The sequence below is a fragment of the Puntigrus tetrazona genome, chromosome 19 (assembly GCF_018831695.1).
Source record: "Puntigrus tetrazona isolate hp1 chromosome 19, ASM1883169v1, whole genome shotgun sequence".
Taxonomy (NCBI): domain Eukaryota; kingdom Metazoa; phylum Chordata; class Actinopteri; order Cypriniformes; family Cyprinidae; genus Puntigrus; species Puntigrus tetrazona.
This window is the reverse complement of record NC_056717.1, coordinates 855,347-876,683: the sequence shown is the minus strand read 5'-3', so window position 1 is coordinate 876,683 and position 21,337 is coordinate 855,347. Positions and strand designations below refer to the sequence as shown.

Below are 21,337 nucleotides of genomic sequence, written 5' to 3'. Positions count from 1 at the left end.
GCTGAATGCCTAATCAACGGCGGGCCTCTAAAACACGCAACAGGCCCGGGATTAGAGATAAACACTTGCAAGCCCGTGGCCATCGTCAACACCAGCTTTCACACGAAGACAATGGCCCTCTGATCAGAACAATGATTGCGCCTGCCCGGTTCTCTCTCTCCACTGGCAGCTGAAGCTTCCCACTCCTATCATTTTAATTAATCCAGTAATATTTCCAAAGCCTGCACTGTATAGGCCTCTAATGAGAAATCTCATCAGAAGTCGGCAGAAGCAGGCAATTTGAGCTGGAACCGGCGTGATGTTCTACCTTTCTCCATCTCTTTTCAGCAGGCATCCTTTCAGAGCATATCTTCATTTCCAGCGTCACGTGATCTGGCCCTCCGTTAGTGTACCGTGTCGCTCATTTAAGCATCGGGAATGTTTTTTGCATATGTGTTTTCAGACACCTCTTTCGACTTGTTGGCCGTTGTGTACTGATAGCTATCTCATTGACTATAATCAGCCATCCGTCAATGTGACAGTGCTGTAAGAATAAAGGTTTTGAGGCGCAAGTTAATTAATCTGCCTGCTCCTGTCGGCTGGCACTGCTCATTCATGGAGCAAATAAAGGCAGTCATGAATGTAATTGTTTGTTTTCTGTGCAGTTTTGGGAAAATACGAGTCATTTTTGTGGCTCTGATATCTGCAGAGGTTGCCCTTTGCTTGCACTCACCCAGGATACTTTTTGGCGATAAATGATGCGTGATCCAACAAATTATTTTTTAATCATAATTTTTCATGAGCTCATCTGATACATGAAATTACGGCCCACTGATTTGGTGGGATTCATATAAGCGTACACAGAAGTGTCAGGATTATTGTTGATGTGAACAAGTACAGTATGTATTAGTGTCTTGTGAACTTTTGTTTTAGTTTAAAATTAGTAAGCATTTTGTCTAACATTTAATAATAACGGCAGGTATTATTATTTGTATTAGTAGTAATTGTAGTAGCATAGTAATATTATACATATAATTTGTGTATGTATTTATTTTTCAAGGGTTTTGTTAACTCTAGAATTATCATTGAACTCCCAAATTGACTCATTGTTAAAAAAATATAGATACATTTATATATGTATTTATATATAAATATATATATATATATATATATATATATATATATATATGTGTGTATGTATGTATGTATGTATATATATGTATGTATTTGTGTGTGTTTAAGAAATGCACAGAAAAAATGATATGATTTGCAAATGTATTGCGTTTCTCCAAGAAATGTTGTGTTTTCTTGCAAAAGCAAATCCTACATTTGCTCACAAAATTGTGTTAAATATAAAATTATAATCACAATTCCCCTGATAAACACACAAAGTACTAAAATAATCTCCCATACAAATAACTCCCACCTCATAAGTTTTGTGAGCAAAAATGTCTCGAAGGGGAGCACAGCATTTTTGGTTTGTTTGTTTGTTTTTAATTTTCACCACATTTTGTTTTGGGGCTCCATAAATGAGAAATATCATGTCCACTTGGATTTTAAAGATATTCTTTCCTATTAACTTCCAGGACGTTGACAAAAAACAAAACAAAAAACAAGCTTTCCTTATTTGAATCTATATCTTCATATTTTTCAGATCGCTTAATCTCTTTGTTCATTTCTTTTCAAAGTCGGTCCCTCTGGTTTTTATTTCATTAATTAATTTTTTTTTGTCTTTTTTTGATTCCAGCTTGTCTCTCAGAAAGTAGTTCCATATGAATCCTTTATCAATAAACTTTGTACCTGACTTTCTTGCGGTTGTAGGTTGGACACTAATTTATTTTGCAGTCAGGGTAATGTAATGGTTGGCATAGTAATCTTGTTCTTGGCGGCTGAGGACAGCGCTCCAGGGCATTGTCTGCACACTGAGGCACATGGCAGCTCTGGCTTTAAGGTGATAAGGGGCTGACTCAAGCCAAGTTCAAAGCTCAACATAACTGGAAAAGAGGAAAGTCATTTCAGGCAATCAAACAAAATTCAACATACTGGACCCCCGCACAAATGTTTTATATTGAAATTTGGAAGCACATCCAACAAAAAGGAAGCTGATTTCTTGACTTTTATTTTGGCGTGACTAAAATACACATATCCTTATGGCTCATTCAAGTCAAGAAGTTGCGTTGGAATATTTGCGAGTTACAGCTTTTTCAGCCTGTCTTTCCAAGTTGGAGGGGTGTCAAAGTTAGTCAAAGAATCAAAGGCGCGAGCAGTTTTGTTTGTGTTTTATGTAATGATTATAGAAATGACGATTTAGCTGGTTTCTGAATAAACAGACCAAACATGGCGTCGTAATTAAGATGGTCATAGGATAGTCATAGGAACACTCCAAGGAGGACTTAAAGTTGAGGCTGAATTTATTTGATTAAAAATACTGTGAAAATTGTATTACTGTAATTTTTCAACATAAAATAACAGTTTTTAGTTTTATTCCAGGTAATCAGCCATTACCTCTATCTTCAGTGTAACACGATCCTTCAGGAATCATTCTAATATGCTGAATTGCAGTTTAAGAAATTTGTGACCATTTTAAAAAGTTTTATTGTTTCTGTAATTTACATTTCTGTAAAAACTGTACATTTCTGGATTCTTTGCAACATTATAAATGTCTTTACTGTCGCTCTTGATCAGTTCTTAGCTGATAAATGTGTTTAACCACCAAGGCCCCTCCCAAAAAAGAAAATGTAAAAAATACAACATAATTATAAGATTCATGAAAGGAATGTGTAACGTTAAAAATAAAGCCTAAAACCAATGCATTCTGCCGCTCATATAATCCTCAAATACGTTTACTCACAATCTTGCATATGACGTTAGGATAAGTATAGCGGTTGTGATTACATCCTCAATTTAACTCTTGTATATGTAGACTTTGTGTTATTGTAATTTCAAAATGGACCCTCAGAAGAGCTTATTGCACCCCTGCATTTAACATGCTCACAAGTTCGCTCGTTGTTTCTTAACATTGTCACACATTTGGTAATGATCGGATGATCTGTGCTATGCAATTTGATTTAAGATACCCTATTTGATTCATGCTCAGCACAAACACTAATGTGAAGTAATCGTGTGCTATGTGTGGGTGCAAAGAAATTGCCTCTGCGGATTTATGAACATGTAATCATGACATTTCATCATAATTAGTTCTTATTTCCATGCCATGGGTATTACTCAGATCCATTTAAGACTCCTTCAATGCATTTTGTGTAACAACATGTGTTTCCTAAAGACAAATGTGCTATTTATGTGCTGAATTAAATGCGTCATGGATTACTCTGAATTGAAACGTGTAAACAAATAGGACGTTTCTCATTGCCCGCGGTACGAGGAAATGTTCATTGTGCGAGCGCAACGCAATGAACCAGAAATACTGAAGTTGAGGGTAGAAGCTAAATAAATATCACATGGTGTGTGCATTTTTGGCTGGTGAATGTGGTGAAATGTTGTAAATCATTCAGTTGGCTGAAACAAACTGATTCGATTATCAGATTATTTTTGTGTAGACTATTCAATGGTAGGAGATCAAAAGAATCACTTTTCACCAACCACTTTACAGCAACCGCGTCCCGTGGTCCTCCATCATCCTCTGCAAATTTGGTTCCGTCTCTCTGTTGAATGATTTAGTGAACGGCTGAATTGTGTAATATTCAATTAATTATTAATCAGCAAATTTCAGTAATTTAAACAGATTAACCAATTTGCCTATTTGCTTTTACTTTAAGCTGTGGACCATTACTGCTTTAATTAAAGTTCATTCAGAGATTACCGCTTTTAATATGCACGCTCACCAGCACGGAGTTCAAAATTAACTTAACACACTGAATTATTATATTCAGAATATTTCCTAAACCCTTTCTTACATTCGTAATGGAGTTTTTGCCACTGCTCACATCTTCTATGGGTTCCTTCAGACGTTATTGTCAGTGATGGACAGGGAACCGTTAGGTTAAACGCTGGTTTGTTCCTGTAAAGTTTGATTTCACAGCTTGAATTGACTTTTTATGAATTTAGGAATTGTTTTCTGCGATCGTTGTTTTATTACTGCATAATAACTTGAAAATAAAAGAAACAGAAAAGTCACCTGTTAAAATCGCAGTACCATCGAATTCAACGTTATTTTGATTCAAATGTATAATAATTGTAATATGTAATAATTATATTTTAAGTGTTTATCTGAAGTCAATTTTATTTCCTTCATGCATTTAGATTTTTCTAACACCATTATAAAAACCCACCAGGGCATCAGCTTTTTGTACGTAAGGTTTTGTTCTTTTTAATCACTGCAGTATTAGACTTTATAGGTGCAAATATAATGATGCATTCAATCTAGAGAACATCAGCGTCTGTTTTATTAAGCCCTGCAGTACAAGCCATTAGAGATGGTCAGCATAATCACTGGGCTACCAGCGTTATGGGTGCACTGTAAAATAAAATGTTTATTGCTACTAAAAATGCTATTATACTAAAAAGGCGCTTTTATATGAAGAGCCTTACACATGAAAAGAGCTTGCATGGGGAGAATGCATAATTCATTGTCTGTTTAAAAAACAAAAAGGTTTTCTGCGAAGAACTTCTTGACCCTTCATAGCTCAGTCACCTCCGTGCATCTCGCAGATTCTGCCACATACGTAATGTAGCTTAGAAAATGAGCTAATGTGCTCAGGCCCGCTTTGTGTGATCGCTTTTGATTATGAAGCGGCATTGTCCAGCCGTGGTGTGCTATATCTCAGGCTATCTCTCGCAGCATCTGCAGCCAGGCAGGAAATTGAAGCTAGGTAAGAGGTAAAGGCCACCACAATGACGGTGGATGAGCTGCCTGCAGTAATTATTTGAAGTGCTGTTCAAATAGAAGCACACGGGATTATAGACACTTAAGAATACTCACGCTCGCTGATTCACTTTTGATGTCCATCAGAATTGTTCCTTACCGATAGCTGATGTCTGATCTTTTCAGATATGCAGCATGGGGTACTTCACGGTGCTTGCATTTCCGATGAGAGCTTGCTGCCCACGCTTGCTCTTTAAGGTTAGGGCTGTCTGGAAGGTTTTTTTTTTTTTTAGGAGTTGTTCTGAAAGTGCTATTACATGGGTCACTTTTTTTGGTTTGCGTTGCTGGGTAACATTTCAAAAAACAACAAAAAAGAAAACATCAGAGGAGAGTCAAGTGTAAAAATGTTGTCAGCTTGTATAGCAGTTATTACCCAAAATCATGAATGCGTATACAATTAAATTGTGGATTCAAATAAAATGAAACGCCAAATTAAAACGAAAACGTGCGGGACAGATACTCAAAAATGGACTTTGCCGTGTTTATGCTACGTGTTGTGGGGTAGATGGAAACTGCGTATTAAATGCGCATTAAACATATGCGTGTCATATATGCAACAAAATCCATTTTTTTGCATTTCAATATCACAAGTTATAGTTTTTGGTGTACTATTTTTATGCATTTTCATGAAACCAGGATGGTAGTTAATAACTGTAGTTTGGCTATTGTTAAGTTGAACGTTTTAATTAGACAGTTGCGTAAGATAATATTTGTAATAATCTTGTGCAGTTTAGCTGTTTATAAAAGAATACACTTTGACAGAGTTTCAAGGTTAGGTGATGAAAGTATGAAAGTAAAGGATTATATAATATGGTCTGGAATAATGGTTGTTAAAAAAATTCAGCTTTGCTGTTAGAGGAATGAATTACATTTTAAAATAAATTCAAATAGAAAACAGTTTATTTAAATTGTAAAAATGTTTCACTATAAGTCTTCTTTTCTCTGTGTTTTTGGATCAGACAAATGCAGCCTGTCAGTGAGCATAAGAGACTTCATTCAATACATAAAAAAATCACACTGACCTGAAAATTTATTTAAAAAAAAAAGAAAAAAAAAAGAATAAATAATTAAATAAATATAAATTATGGGGAAAATATAAAATTACAAATTCAATTTAAACATAATACATAATTTATGTATTTGCTTATGGAAGGGTTTTTTTAATTTAAATAATGCTCTTGTGGGTCATAGCCTACTAATATTAATTTCTGTTTTAAAACTGAAGTATGTAATTTTTGGACCATTAGTGTTACCAAACTTAATATTGCTGTGTGGTTTGTGGTCACTGAATGCCTCAAAACACGAATCAAAATCATGAAACACATGGTTTCTCACTCTCTCAGTCTTTTTGATTCTATCCACTGCTTGTTTTCTGCAGGATGTAAAAATGAGAAATACCTGTGACATCCCCTGTCACTCCAGGGGAAGATGTATCTACAGAGTGTTCCTCAAGGTCAGTGTAGCCACTCAAAAAAGTCACATAGATCTCTCACAAACTGTGATAAATCGTACCTCCATGATTCGAGTCTGTGTGTATTTCAGATGCGTTCTGACGATAAACGCAGTCACCTAGCTGCGGTGGGTGATTAAAGCACTTTGTCTTGAGTCATATCCTGCTCTCCTGATTCCCTTCGCTGATTTCTGCCCCCTTCCTTTCTCTCACCTCTCCTCATAACACACCTCCTTCTTACTCGTTCGCAAACAAAAAGGGAATCCAATTCGGACTGCTTTGTCAGAGCAATGCGGCAAACAAATAGAAGCCGATAAAACGCCAGTCTTTATTTTTTTAACTGTCTGTCTGTATATTGATTGCCACCTGAAATCTAAAGCCGTCCCAAATTTTGGTTGTGATTTTTTTCCTGAGAAGCAGACCTGAAATCTGTGATGACATTTCCATTTAATTACCGATGCATCACTTGGGCTGAATATCAACATGTCCTGTGTGAAAGTTGTAAACAAGTGAATGAAATCAATTCTGTATGAGTGCATAAGGGTGTTTATTTTTTGGTTCAGTGTGTGGAGTCAATATAGCAAGCTTTTGGTTTAAAATATAAATAGCCGGATATTAGCATTCCGTTATCATTTACTCACCCTTGTGTTGTTTTGAAACCTGTATGATTGCCATTCTTCTGTTAAACATTTCTGGAGGAATTCTGAAGAATGTCCTGGTCTCTTTTATCTGTGCAATTGCAAAGAACGGATACTGAAAACTTCAACCCCCAAAAAGGATGCAAAATCACCATAAATGTATGATGAAAGTGGCTCATATGCTGCTATATTTCAAATGTTGCATCTCACCTTAAAGGGTCACTCCACCCCAAAATGAAAATATTGTCATTAATAACTTACCACCATGTCATTGCAAACACATAAAAGCTTTGTTCGTCCTTGGAACACAATATTTTGGATGAAAACTGGGAGGCTTGTGAATGTTCCATTGAGTAATAAACACCGTAAAGGCCCAGAAAAGTATGAAAGACATCATCAAAATAGTCTAGCTGCCATCAGGGGTTCATTCTGTATTTTATGAAGCAAACTGATTACTTTTTGTGCATAATGAAAATAACAATAACGACTTTATTGAAAAATGTGTCTCCTCTGTGTCTCTGGAGACAGCGGAGTAGCCATTTAACTCAACAACTAGAATAAGGATGAACATTATGAGCGTGAGCACATGATGTTGAACTATTCCTTTAGGATAATAAGGGAAGTCAGTTTTTTTTGTTGTTCATTGCTCTTCGTAACGCTCATAACTTCATAACCGTGTTCATATTTTGACTATGAAAGATAAATCATAGCATATCTGACTTCGCATTTGAAAAATGGATCTCCAGGAACCTTCCAGAAAGCATAGAATATGAAATACCTCAAAGAGAGAAACAAAACATTGTAGGATTTTGATCTGGCCCCAGGAGAGTTGCTCCGTCTCCGAGTTCAAAGTTTCGTGTACTTGTGCTAGAGTTTGAGGTGTGAGCATCACAGCAGCCCCCCAGAGTCTAGACTGAGCAAGCCCTCAAAGACCAGAGACAAGAAGAACATCGATACAAACACTGCTTCAAAAAGACACCCATTCATAAAAAAAAGAAAATCTGATACAAGCAGAATAGGATCAAGAATATCTTCCCTAACCTGTTTTCTTTGATCACAAAATAAATTACAAATTTATGTCATGTATATCAAGACCACATGCATTTAGAACTTGAAAATAATGATGACTTCAGACTCGAAATTGGCGTGAGTAAATGATTCCAAAAAAGACGTTTTGACAAGTTTTAAGGTGCATGAGTTTTTCAGTATATTTTTTATTAAATCCTTGATTGCAATTCAGTAAATTAGAATGATTTCAGAAGGGTCATGTGAGGTGGTTATGCACCAGCAAAGAGTGATGGAAATGCATTTTGTACATAAATTCCTCTGTGTTCGTCCAAAAAGTCAAGGGACTTTGTCCAGTCTCGCTGCACAGCATCTGAAATTTTATTTTTAAATGTTGGAGCAACTGAAATATTATTTAGCAAATTCATCCAATAGGAAATCATTAACTTACCATGTCATGTCACTAGAAATCCTTTGCTACAATTGATACCTTTTAGTGTTTTTGAGTTGTTCATTACGAGCAATTCAGTGAAACTAAATTGCCAGAACATGCATTAAGTGTGTGTCTCTCAATATGCCCAGCTGTCTCTGTTGTTATGGCGAACACTGAAACGAGCAATAAAATGGGTCGCCTGAAGGCAAAGCGGCCAGGTTTGGGCTGGGCGGCACTCCAAATGGACTGTGTTTGTAAATGCAGGTCTTTTTTGTCTCAGCATGTTCTAGCTCAGTGGAAGTTCATGTGGGGATCACTTCATTGAGGAGCAGTGTGAAGTCCTCGCTCCTGTGTGTTCTGCAGCAGTGGGGCGTGCAGGAGTGACTGATCTGGCACTCTCCCACACCATCTGGACGTAGTATAGTGTTCAAACACGCTCAAGCTCATGCCTGCCTCTAAACACTCGACTGTTCACTTTGAATGACTGGTACACCTGTGCAGGGCTGCTCTTGTGGATTGTCAGTAACGATGACCATCAGGACCGGCTCTAAAGACTGTTTCATAAAGTACCGTATAGATAACTTACAGAAACATGGTGTATATAGACCACAAGTGAGCTTTAATTAAGTTATCCTCTATAAGTCTGATTCATGAAAGATGACATGCTGATTTTATCCATAAATGATGTTTAGTCTCACAGAGCCAGACTTTGATTATAGTTACATAATGTCTGGATCGTACAATCCACTTAGACAAGAGGGCGCCGAATGACACAGGTAATTTCCACAGGTAATTTTGTTATTTTTTTGTTTATTTGGCATGTAGGGATAAATCTGAAGTCACCAAAGAAAGTAAGATGTGCATGACCATTGGGTCGTTCATGTAATTATAGCAATCTCGAGTACAGACGGCATATAGACAAAATTTTATCATATTAGGCAGTATGAATAAATGTAATGTCACTGAATAAACATCTCGAGTCAAAACTTACTCGTTCATTGAAGCTAGCAAGTGCAAACTTAGAAAGGTTTTAAAAAGTTAAAAATTTGTGTGTTTTTGATTCACTAAAAGAAACCTGTTTATTCGTTACTACAGTGTCTCTGCTGTGTGTTTTTGAATCATCAGAAAGAACTCATTCATAAGAGTCATTCATGCATAGAATTATCTCACACTGTTTTTGATTTATTTAATTTATCGGACTATTGTGGCCATTCTATATGTTTTTGAAACATTGAAGATGTGCTTGATTAGTGTGATCTAAACTAAAAAGAACAAGCTAATGAGTCATTCATTTATGAATCGGAATATAGTGGTCATGCTTTACAGTACATTTTTGATTCACTAAAAAGAATATGTTCAAGAGTCATTTATTAAGTTGTGAATCAGACTATAGTGGCCGCTCTATCTTTTTGATTTACTAAAACGACTGAGTTCCTAAGAGTCATTCATTCATGAATCACACTACAGTATAATCGTCATGCTGTATGCTCATAAGAGTCATTCATACTTTTGTAAATCAGACTACTGGTCACACTATGTTTTTGATTTATTAAAAATAATGTCTAACTGTTTGAATCTGTGTTTTTCAGAGTATGTAGTAATTGGCATCAATATTTAAGATCAGTGTGTGTTGCTTCTTAGACTAACTGAATTGACTGTCAGTAAAGCGCATACTAACTAGATCAACCAATTCAAGATTGAACCCACTGTCTGGTTTTGAGTCCATTTTAGTCATATCCACCAAAGGCCATGGTGTCTTTCCCAGTCTCAGTTGTCTTGTCTGCTGCACAGGTGCCTGTGGAGTTGAATTAAACAGCGCAGGTAAAGTGGGCTCTGTTTGCCGGATGAGACAGACTGTCTCCTTGAATCTTCTGCACCTGGTCTCCCTCTGTCTTCACTGAAGGGCTTTGGCCCCACTGCAATGAGCCTTAATCTGGGAGATCACTCTTTATCCTGCAGGTTCCAGGGGCAATGTGGAGGAACATATCAAGCCATCTCTATGGATTAGGCCATGTGCTCTCTTGTGAGGACAAGTGAAGGGAGGGAAGTCAATCTCCAGGGGATTGTGGCTTTACTCTTTCACCTTCTCACTTTCTCTGTGTCTTTTTTTCTTGATCTCACTGTCGGCTAGAGTGTTTTGTTATTGTTACTTCAGAGTATTGCTTCAGCGGTTGTGTTACAGTCTGGTGGCAGTCTGGTTTCATCTGAATGCTTGATACCTTGATCATATAATAATTATTGAAGAAACCAAATCCACTTATGTTGGTTTTACTCCCAGTTTCATAGAGAGGGCTCAAGCCTATTTGTAAGTCTTGAGTTCTTTCAACTGTAAGAAACTTGTATTGACTGATCTTATTAATATATTATTTTGTCTCAAGATGCACATCGGTGATGGTTTTTTTTCTCTCTCTTTCTTCTCTAAGGCACGTTTAGAAAATTACTTAAAATCCTGATTTAGTCTAAACCCTGTCTGTGAAACCTGGGGCCAATACCATGATGGTGGAACAAACTCAGAGTTACAGGATTAGTTTTGAGTTGACAAAACCAAACCAGTCCAATCCAGGTTTGATGGTACCATGAAGCTGATAATCAGCTTTCTTTGTCTTTTTTTTGCTTGATCCTAAGTTAATGGAGTATGGAGTGAAGAATGTGTGACATCAGTAATGAGCAGTCAATCACATTAAAGGTTAAAACACTGAAGATTAAAAGAATGAACAATATGAAGGTTTTAAACACATTTACACAGCAAGATGAAATCAGATATGTGTTACTTTTCACAACTTCAGTTTGAGATCTCTAAACCAGAACATAACCTGTCTCGGAGCCTGTTAGCTGTGGAGCGTAAGTTACTATGGTGATAAACACTGCTGAAAGCCAAACCAGTTTCATGGTACCTAAAACTAAACTGAAACTTACCTGGCTAGCCAGCTAAACTGGCTTCATTGTACAGCAATGTTTGTGGAGATATGAATGGATTACACAGTTTGAAATGTATAATTTAATTAATTTAGAATGTACTTTTGTGAACTTGAATGGATGATAGATTTAGTTTTAGAGATTATTGGTTGTAACAAAGTCACTTTGGATTCAAAACAACCTCTACTAATAGTCTGATTCTGTCTGTTGTACAGCTGGCCATCAGTGCTTCATTCTTTGCAATAAATAACATTAGCATCCCATGGTCACACTGAGAAAAGGTAAGGTCTGGATAGTCCTGTGCTATCCTCAGCATAAAACAACCTGCCAGACGTCATCTGATACACACATTTACAGAGATATCCATATAGCATTTCTGCGCTTATGGTTGTGTACGAAAAAAAGGGAGCATGTTAAAGAAAATAGTGTCTGTCTGTGTATACGTCTTTGACAGTGTCCTATGCTAGATTCACTCTAGTGGAGCGCTACTGCAGGCATCGATGGAGGCGAGGTAAAGAAGAGCCGGCGCGCTGATTTCTCCTCCACCAGTGACAGCACAGAGTAATGACTAGTAATGCTTCAGTGTGATTACTGCACGTCATTTTTCTTTTTTCTCTCGTGTTCACTCTCCAAGAGAATGTTTTATCTGTGAAAGCGTGTGTACTCATGTGTGCGTGATTTGGGGTGTGTGTGTGTGTGTGTGTGTGTGTACACGAGAGAGAGAGAGAGAGAGAGAGAGAGAGAGACAATGTTGCAGTGCACAACGCAGAGTAACGATAAATGGCAAAAAAGCAAACGAAGAAAACAAACAGCATTTGAGAGACGGCAAAACAAAGATTTCATGAAAAGAAACATTTGATGTGATGCTCTCCCCAAGAAATCCAATGTCTTGCTTTACTGTGGCCAAAAATAATGACACACAACGAATAAATGTATCATTTGTAATGTGTCGGTTTGACCAGAGCTGCAGTCCGAAATCATCAATGGCTGAAATCAAACACATTTCCCTGCAGAGATGCCAACATTCATAGTGCATTTATGGTGAAATGGCTCTTTCAAAAGCATGCTGGTTTCTAGGAGGTAGTCTTGTGATATACAGCAATGCACATTAATTTTTTCTGTCTCTATACAGTCTATCAACGACGGGGGAGAGAATTGCCGTTTTATTCCTTGCCCGAAGTTATTACATCACTTCATGAATATCATCAAAATGTTTTTTGCATGAATTTGTCATTACCAGGGCTGCACAGAATCTGTACCCGACTGTCATTTATAATCTTCTAGCACCATGTGTGTTCACCTATTAATTATTCATTAATAACTTGTTTTTTTGTTTTTGGGGTTGTGTTTTATTTAAAACATTTACCATGTTTATTCAGAATGCCCAAAAATTAGGGCAAAAATGGTTTAGATACATACCTTCATTCCATCTTACTGTGAATATAATGAATTACATAAAAATCTGATTAAATTAAGCCAACAAAAAGACCATTGGGAATTTCAGAGATTGCTGGATCATTCCTTCATAAAAGGAGTGGTGGAACCTCTCTCACATTTGATTCCAGCTCTCATATTAGTTTGGCACTTGTGTTGTTTTCATGATAGATAGATAGAAGCCCTTGTTAAATCTCATTGTAAATATAATAAATCAAATTGAAGTTAACTTAAGCCAATAAAAAAAAAGAGAGCAATGGGAGTTTATACAGTAGATTGCAAGATCTTTCCTCCACACAATGACCAGAATTTCTCTCACGTTTAATTCCAGCTCTCGTATTAGTCTGGCGCTTTGTTTTGCATCATTTATGAAAAGTCAACTTTGCTTGACATCTCTGATTTGTAATAACTTCTGTGCTGTCAGGAACAGGCCTGTAAACTCCCTTCTGTCACTATTCCAACTTGCAGGAAAGACCTCCAGCCCTGAGATCCATCTTGCAGGCTGCTCTGGGCTGACTGCCTGGCCGTCCTGCCCGCCTGCCCAGGCCAGATGCAGCGAGGCCAGATGGAGGAGCTAATCACTGGAGCAGCAGGCAGTGCGGCCGCTCCTGATCGGAACGTGTTTAGGTAGCCCACGGGATGGGGTTCAGTATGTTCATTCGCCCACCAGCTCCCACATCATCTTGTGGCTGTCTCAGTCTGTCTGTCTCTTTCTGAATAGTTGTTCATGTTAAGCATTTTGGTGTAACTTGGTTCATTTCATTGCACTTACAAAAGTATGATAGTAATTCACTCTTGAATATATATATATATATATATATATATATATATATATATATATATATATATATATATATATATATAAGTAACAGGGTATTAACATCACATGCTACTGCCATTATTGGTATATATAATAAACAATATATTATTATACATAACGTAATTAAAATTTATATAAAAGCTTTTGTTTACATAATGTGTGTGTTCCATATATTTCTCATATACATACATATGCGTTTATACTGTTTTTTTAAGAATGTTCTATGATTATATATAACATATTTTTATATATAATATCAATTATGTGAATATTAATATATACGTGTAAGTGCATGCAATTATTTTCAAATATATACTGTGTGTATTCATATTTACATAATAAATATACACAGTACAAACCAAAAATATGATTATTTTGGATGGGATTAATTGTGATTCATCGTTTAACAGCACTAATTTATTTTTCTATAAATGCAATATTAGGCTTATGAAATAATCAAATCTTACAGAAAATCTATAAAGCTATAGTACATTTGGCTTTTCGTTCTGTTTTGTGCCACTGTTTCTGTTGGAGTAATAATAATTTTATTATTACTTATTTTTATAATAAGACAGTGTTTGTTTTTGAGACACAAAGGCAAAAGCTTCAATAAAATGAACCTAAATTCATTATAACCTTTTTAATATTAAGCCTATATTTTCTTTGCACTTTGTGTTGCAGAAATTACATTATGAACGTTTTTAATTAGGGAAATAGCTTAAAACAAAATCAAATGGTAATTATAATGCTTTACAGGAGCAATAATGAAGGGATAGTTCAGTTTCATTATTTTCTCAAAACCTGTGATTTATTCCAGTTTTCTTTCTATGGAACACCAAAGAAAATTGATGAGGGAAGAGGGATTAGAGGTCTTCAAAAAAGGAAAACACCGTAACATTATATTGTATTTTCAGAGTCTTTCAAAGCCGCACAATAGCTCTATGTGAGACAGAGGCCGAAATGTAAGCTGTTACATTCACTAAAAAAAATAAAACCTCGCATATGGTGTGAAAACATGTTTATCTCAGAACAGATGCTTTCCATATGTTTCAGGAGAAGAACACTAAGTGTTCTCACAAACCTTTTTAATGATGTCTAGACATCATAAGTAGCCGTGCAGAGAGCAGGAGCCCTGTAGCTGCTGTTGGAGTGAGATGACATGGCTCACTGCTGTTCCTTACGGCCCCCTGCTGAATGAAGGCTGCATTGCTGAATTGAGCAGCGCTCCTCCAATGCGGTCTACTTTACGCCCTCTTTATAAAGACTGACACGCCAGTTCTTTAGGGGGAAGACAATTATACAGTCTGCATGGCACTATGATGAACTGTGGGGCTCCAGGAACAGACTCCGGGGTCTTGCTTGTCAGTCATGTCATTATGAATTACCCCCTTCCGACCCACCCTTACCCTCGACCCTGTCTGAAGACATGAGGTCACCAGAAGCCGACAAGGTAAAAAGGAAGTGCCGCCTAATTCAGCATTTGCATTTGGGCTGCTGTTGCATCTTTTCCTCAGCGATTCCTTTCTAGCCTTCTGCGGTGCTTTATCAGAGGAGGCAGCACTGAGCCTGTGATTGGCTGACCGATGCCCCTCTATCATATTGACACGACTTGAGTAGGTTACTTGACACATTCAATTATCTGTAGTATGTTCATTTGTACAGTAGTAAGCGAGCTATTGGTTTTTGCTTAAGTATAATGTACACAATACAATGTAAAAACAATTATGACCACATAATTACATGCCTTTTTCTATAATTGAAATGTTTTAGTAGTATACAGAAATAACTGTACAGAAAATATAAATATTATTAAAGAGAATTCAGGTTAATTTGGTTTAATTTCAGTCATTTATTTCAGATGTGCCTGATGGCTCATTTAAGGCTGAAAAAATGATATTGTAGTTAAAATATGGAACATTGTGAAATATTATTACACAAACATGTACATTTTTCTAAAATGCATACATGTATGAGAATGTATAAATATACACAACACACAAACATATTTTGTTATCACAAACATTTATTTTGGATGCAGTTTATCGTCATTAATCGAGTTCACAGCAGTATAGAATAACTTCTATATGAATATGTAATTCATTGCTGTAATTAATTCCTTTATGACGGATAATGTGACACTCCTGACACTCAGTTGTGCCATCACAGTAATAAATGATTCTTTTGAAAATAATTATTTTATAATTTAATTCCCCAGTATAGTCTAATGTAATAACTGCGGTCTCGGTAAGCATGAGACTTCTTTCAGTCACAATAAAAAGTTAACTTTTGACCAGCAGTTTATTTATAAACTCAGACCCAGAGAGGGAACCTGGCCTAATATTAGAAGTTCACAATAATGCTAGACTTGGCAAAAAATGTTCTCTCTCAGACTTTTTAACCTCCTGGGGCATAATTTTAGACGTTGTTGGCCCATGTTTAGTGCACAGCTTCAATGTCCAAAGTGGACAGATAGTAGACAGGGGGTTTAACATCATGGGTTTGTGTGTTCTGAGTTGCCCACTCTCTCCACGGGAAACATGGGAGTTATTTTAATAGTTCTGTGAGACCTGACGACAGGTTAATTTGCCTTTTAGAATGCAGTCTTTGCCCCCGCTGGCTTCCTCTGTGGCTTCCTCTGTGTGGTGACAGCTTACTCATTGATCCAGAATGATCATGACAACGGCACATATCATATTTCATTGTGAGAAATGACAGCAAAAAGTGACTTCTAAGTGCAAGTCCCGCTGGGACAACTGATATTTCAGTACGACTGTGGAAACCGCAACGTATGCACGAAGTATTATACCGTAGGAGTTTGTTCTCTTTCATAAGCGGGTTTAACCTTGAATAAACCAAATCCCTGTGTATACCTCATTCTGAGCTGCAATTTTCATTGTACCCTCAATGTTGAATTGGGTTCCTTGGCGCTGGAGAGCAGGATGGGTTTTGACAGGGCGACCCCTTCTGCACTCCTTTGGAGCGGTGCACTTGACAGAAACTCATTAATTATCTTGGGCGGGGTAGGATCTCGCGAAGCCTTCACGAAAGGATGCCAGTCACCTGCCCACTTGTGCTGAAAAATCGTTAGAGACTCTTAACATTCTTGCCTACGTGTTCATCTCGTCAGTGGGAGAATACTGCCTGCTGTCCGACACTGTCAGACTCTATTGTACTGGAGCCCAACACAGAGGCCCGGTTTGAAACTGAAATGGAGAAGACAGGTAAGGGAATGAACGAGGATGGTGTGAATGAGGGAGCATAGCTCTATGGGGCTTTTTGGTAGGTGTGGGGTTCCTACTGTACGTGTTCTGGGACTACAACTAGAATTTAAAGACACTAAAATAAAATTTAGACACTATAAACCAGTAGGAATCTGACAAATGACAAATTTTGGATTGTTGATAGTCCCGTTGTTATGCTCGTGTGATGTTAGTGTTTTGTGTCATCATAAAATGTTGCATTGTTGAGCCTTGACAGTTTTTAAACCTAATTCCCATTTTAGCGAGTATTTTCACAGTTGGTTATGTCATGTATGTAAACAGCTGGGGGAAAATCGCATTTCTGTATCGGCATATTAGGTCTATGCATTAGGTCTTAAAGTGACAGCAGCCGTAATATCAAAATCACTTATTTTTGTAGCTTAAGTCCATGAATATGTCGTTTGTACAGTGCACGTTATGCAGTCTTTGTTTTAGTTTGTTTATTTGTTTCACATTTAAGTATTTTGTAGTTTTATGTTCTATGAAATAATCCTACTTGAAAAGCTTGAAGTGATGTTTATTTCATTTGTATCTGTTTTCTGTTGTTGTTGTTTTTTTTTAGTAATCCAGTAAATTCTATTTGATTACTGACTATTTACTAGGAGGTTTATAAGTTCGTTAAAACCTCACATTAGTTAGGTTAGTAGTATTTTATGTTCAGCAACAATAACCATATCATGATCACTTTGTTGATTTTTTTTTTTTTAATTTAGTAATATTTAAAGTCGTATCACCTACCGTTTCATGCAACACTAAACAAAGAAAGTGAATGATAAATCTTCCTTCTCATTGTGTCAAACAAATCAATATCAGTCTGATTTGAGAATGAATCATTCTGAATGTTTTTGGGAATGAGATCAACAGATTTATTGAGACTATTTGATGCAAAAGAATGAGTCATTTATAAATCAATTGTTGCCTTTCTTGTAAATGCAGTAGATTGATAAATGGTGGGAGTCAAGATTTACAGTAAACAGCGGTTTAAATTTGGTGCTTTTGTGAAGTTATAGAACATGTCCTAAGAAAGAGACCATTTTTTACATGACCATATTCTACATCCCTAAACCTACCCAATTTTACAACTACCTTACTAACTATAGTAAGCAGCAAACTATATAGATGTTAATTTAGGCAAACGTCATGTTAATAGCAAGAAAAGTGATCAAATAATTGTACCTTTTTTTGTTTTTTTTCCCAGGAAGAAGGTCACATATGTTTGTTACGACATGCAAGTGATTTTTACATCTTACTTTGGCATTAATACTGACACGGTGTGTCAAATTTAATTCAGTGGTGTACCGCAGGTTCAGCTGAGAGAAATATCCACCAAGTCAAGCAGAAAGGTCAAATAAAGGACATTTAGGTCTTTGAGCTTGCTTGTGTTTTCGGGACAGTGAGGTGGGTTTAGACTGAAAAGGGTAGAATGGTATTTTCAACTATGCCTTGACCTGGTTTTCCCAGTGTAATGGCATTGTATTACAGCCAGTTCCAGCTTAGTGAGTCTTAAGATTGAGCCCTTTTGCAGTTCAAACTGCTGTGACATTCTGCTGGGCCGCTTTGCTTTGTCCTTGGGTGCAAATCGCATCAGATCTCTCATCAGAAGTCTTTGCGTGCTGGGCTGACATTGGCAGCGAGAGACGTATCTGATTGGTCTATCAAGGTTAAATCAAATTAATCATTCACTTACAAATCATTCACAGAGTTGACTTTTATGGTGCCACGAGGGGATGCTTTGAAAAATGACACATTTTGAATTGGTTGTATTTGTTTTATTATTCAAGTTTGAAAAATAGCCCTTTCCGATAAATTGTTTTTATTTATTTATTTATTTATTTTTTTTACTGATGTTCACCAGAGGGCCCGATTTCATCAGCAAAATGCTTTGCTGTGTAACTCCTGGAGGTATTTCCGACGAGCTGCCCGTAAAACCATATGAATGCTTTGACCTTAAAACAATACAGTATATTTACTTAACATGATGGATGTGGAGGACAGGTCTTTAAGTGGCAGTGCGTCTGAGGGGATACGAAACCCTTGAGTCTTAGCAATACAAATTTAATTTCAAAGCGCCGGTTTCCCGTTGAATATCAGTTTGCCGACACCCCAGCGAGCGCGGCAAACAGAGAGAGATGTTGTTTTTTGACACTCTCATTGTTCATCTCTACATACGTACGCCCCGCTAGGTTCTGTGTGATGAAGCAATTGAAATTGATCTTGTGTCTAATCGAAACAAAATTGGTTGGAGTGGACCATTTCTCACATGACACATCAATCTCTTTTGCTCTGCTGTCTCCCCAGGGGTACATTTTACAGTTCCCAAAAGCTATCCCGTGCAGCGGGGTTCATTAAGAGACTCGCTGTGATAAAGGTGATTTACATATATTTCATGCAGAGGCCGGAAATCCCTGTAGCTGATGGGTAGCTTAAAATAAAACCTAGTATTACTCTCTCAAAAGCATTTAGCTTTGATAATTTGAGCAGACAAGAAAGTTTGTTTTGTTGTACAGCATGAAGACATGTTTTCTCATTATCCACAAATCCACAAAGGTTCTGACTTCCTTAAAGTGCACTAAACTTTTACAGCATCTTATTTACTTACCACCCACAAATCAGTTTAGCAAGATGTTTTGTTCATTTTGAATTCATCATGGTAGCAGTTGTCTACCGAATGGAGAAGAACATTTTAACCTGCCATACTTTATTTTCCACCAAATTATAATTCAAATTCGGTCAGTAACAAAAATGAGCAACTATGCATACATCTGATTTTAATAATTCTTGGGTTTGGATGAACTGGTGAACTGGAGTCATTAGTTTTACATTTATGTAAAATTCTTTTATCATTTTATATTTCTTTCTTAAAAGTAATCTTGGGAACAATTAAGGGCATAAATTTTAAATTCTGTTATTTACTTGCCCTAATGAATTATTTCTTCTGTGAAACCTAAAGGAAGACATTATGAGTATTACTGTGAACTTGCAGCCAGCAAGAGGCCATTGAAGAACCATTAATATATATATATATATATATATATATATATATATATATATATATATATATATATATATATATATATATATATATATATACACACACACACACACACACACATATATATATATATACATACACATATATATGCATACACACAGGGGTTGGACAATGAAACTGAAAGACATGGTTTTAGACCACAATAATTCATTAGTATGGTGTAGGGCCTCCTTCTGCGGCCAGTACAGCATCAATTCATCTTGGGAATGACAGATACAAGTCCTGCACAGTGACCAAAGGGGTTTCGAGACATTCTTCTCGCAGAATAGCGGCCAGGACACCACGTGATGCTGGTGGAGGAAAACGTTTCCTGACTCGCTACTCCAAAACACCCCAAAGTGACTCAATAATATTTAGATCTGGTGACTGTGCAGGCCATGGAAGATGTTCAACTTCACTTTCATGTTCATCAAACCACTCTGTCACCAGTCTTTCTGTGTGTATTGGTGCATTATCATCCTGATACATGGCACCGCCTTCAGGATACAATGTTTGAACCATTGGTCCTCCAGAATGGTTTGGTAGTTCTTGGCAGTGACGCAGCCCTCTAGTACAAGTACTGGACCTAGGGAATGCCATGATATTGCAGCCTAAACCATCATTGATCCACCCCCATGCTTTACTCTGGGCATCCACACTGCAACTATCCCGAATGTGGGAAAGACAGTGAAGGTAGACTCATCAGAGAGCAATACATGTTTTACATTGTCCACAGCCCAAGATTTTCGCTGCTGGCACCATTGAAACTGACGTTTGGCATTGGCACGAGTGACCAAAGGTTTGGCTATAGCAGCCCGGCCATGTATACTGACTCTGTGGAGCTACCGACGGACAGTTGAGGTGCACATTTAATTCTGCAGTGAGTCGGGCAGCTGTGATTTTATGTTTTTTTGGATATAATTCGGGTTAGCACCCGGGCATCTCTTTCAGACAGCTTCCTTTCTGCGTCCACAGTTACTCCTCTTGGTGGTATGCTGTCATTACCCTGGATACCGTGGCTCTTAATACATACAGATTTGCTGTCTGGGTCACAGATGGACCAGCAAGACGCGCACCAACAATTTATCCTCTTTTGAACTCTGATATGTCACCCATAAAAAGTAAAGTGAAAAGTCCAATAATCTTGAAAAGAAATACTACAAAAATCATTATTGGAGATAAAAAAATAAAAATCATACAAGAATTCAAAGAGAAATAAGAATAATTCTTTACTATTCACATTTCATATTGCAGACATTTCATGCATTACATCACTAGCCATAATTCATCCTCCAATTCCTTTTGTATATGTTTTATCTTTTTGTTGTCAGGATGTGTTTTTCATGTCTAGGATTTTCATAAGAATCTTTTCTCTCAGTATAACAGGGTTGTGAAAACGGATTGGTCTTAGATTGCTTATGTTTCTCGTGGCTTAAGCACACGGTCTGATTGTTATTGTCTGTCATCATGGCTGGCACGCTCAGCAGTG

General features: G+C 37.0%; 1 long non-coding RNA gene across 1 annotated transcript in view; it reads left to right on the top strand.

Annotated features, from left to right (window-relative positions):
• The window catches only part of LOC122324168, a 31,610-nt gene extending 18,215 nt beyond the window's left edge, over nt 1–13,395 (top strand). Inside the window, exon 3 of the long non-coding RNA XR_006247109.1 lies at nt 13,206–13,395. This is a non-coding gene — a long non-coding RNA (uncharacterized LOC122324168). The remainder of the gene's footprint in view (nt 1–13,205) is intronic.
• Nucleotides 13,396–21,337: the final 7,942 nt, after the last annotated feature.